General features: G+C 52.0%; 1 non-coding gene and 1 pseudogene across 1 annotated transcript; both read left to right on the top strand.

The window, feature by feature from the left end:
* The first annotated feature begins 256 nt into the window (after positions 1–256).
* Positions 257–410, top strand: LOC149573723 (5.8S ribosomal RNA). The gene has a single exon (XR_016361279.1). It is a non-coding gene; the product is annotated as a 5.8S ribosomal RNA (ribosomal RNA).
* A 224-nt stretch (positions 411–634) lies between these two features.
* Positions 635–1,513, top strand: part of LOC149573722 (25S ribosomal RNA) — a 3,040-nt pseudogene continuing 2,161 nt past the window's right edge.

Below are 1,513 nucleotides of genomic sequence, written 5' to 3'. Positions count from 1 at the left end.
CACTCACATGATTTGCGGGGCAGGGGCCCCATCCGCTGACACGGCTCTCCCATGTGTCACCTCCCACCTTTGCGAGGTGATGGGGCAGGGACACATCATAGTGTTCCTCGTCGCACCCATTGGGTGCTTGGGGTTCAGGATGTGTCAACCACCCAACACACAGGTACATCACGCACCTTAGAAATCCAAAGAACAAAGAGAGAGCCAGCACCTTGCGCGCTTGGGTCGCCAAAAGACAAAAGCAAAAAAAAATCATGACTCTCGGCAATGGATATCTCAGCTCTCGCCATGATGAAGAATGTAGCAAAATGCGATACATAGTGTGAATTGTAGAATCCCGTGAATCATCAAGTCTTTGAACGCAAGTTGCACCCGAGGCCTCGGCCAAGGGCACGTCTACTTGGGCATCGCACTACAAAATTTTGCCCTCCCCAGCAAGGAGTGGAGATGGCCATCCACATCCACAAGTGGCACACGATCAGCTTAAATGAGCATGAGGTCCTTCAATCCGTCACGACGAGCGGTGGCTCGCAAAGGCCGGCGTTGGTTTGCGCCGATTGAACGATTCCTCACGAGGAACTTTATTTTGGGCTCAGCGGCCTGCCGCAGTGTGGGCATTGCTGCATCTCTATCGCATCCCCAAGTCAGGTGTGAGTACCCATTGAGTTTAAGCATTTCAATAAGTGGAGGAAAAGAAACTTACTAGGATTCCCCTAGTAACGACGAGCGAACTAGGAAGAGCCCAGCATTAAAATCGACGATCGTGCCTGTCGAATTGTAGTCTGTAGAAGCATCCTTAGCGATGGACCAGGCCCAAGTCCCCTGGAAGGGGGCACCAGAGAGGGTGAGAGCCCCATCGGGCCCAGACCCTGTCGCACCACGAGGCATTGTCGGCGAGTCAGGTTGTTCGGGAATGCAGCCCTAATCGGGTGGTAAATTCTGTCCAAGGCTAAATACGGGCGAGAGACCGATAACGAACAAGTACCATGAGGGAAAGATGAAAAGGACTTTGAAAAGAGAGTTAAAGAGTGCTTGAAATTTTTGGGAGGGAAGTGGATGGAGGCCAGCGATGTGCCCCGGTCGAATGCGGAATGGTGCGAGCCGTTTTGCCGCTCGGTTCGGGGGACATGCCAATGCAGGCTGTTGCGGTGACACAAGCGTGACCTTCTTGGTCGCAAAAATAATTTCATTGCGGTGCTTGAGGAGTGAAGTGCTTGCCTTTACGGTGGGCTCTCGGGCACCTGTGCGCTCGTGGCACTGACCAGCGGGCTTTCCATCCGACCTGTCTTGAAACACGGACCAAGGAGTCTAACATGTGTGCGAGTTGGTTTCCTCTGAAGTTGGTTATAGGGGTGAAAGACTAATCGAACCATCTAGTAGTTGGTTTCCTCTGAAGTTTCCCTCGGGATAGCTGGAGCTCACGTGCGAGTTTTATCAGGTAAAGCAAATGATTAGAGGCATCAAGGGCGTAACACCCTCGACCTATTCTCAAACTTTAAATAGGTAAGTTGGC

The sequence above is a fragment of the Cupressus sempervirens genome, chromosome 2 (genome assembly GCF_028749045.1).
Source record: "Cupressus sempervirens isolate cs-2001-9-10 chromosome 2, ASM2874904v1, whole genome shotgun sequence".
Classification (NCBI taxonomy): domain Eukaryota; kingdom Viridiplantae; phylum Streptophyta; class Pinopsida; order Cupressales; family Cupressaceae; genus Cupressus; species Cupressus sempervirens.
This window is presented reverse-complemented; position numbering and strand designations above follow the sequence as displayed.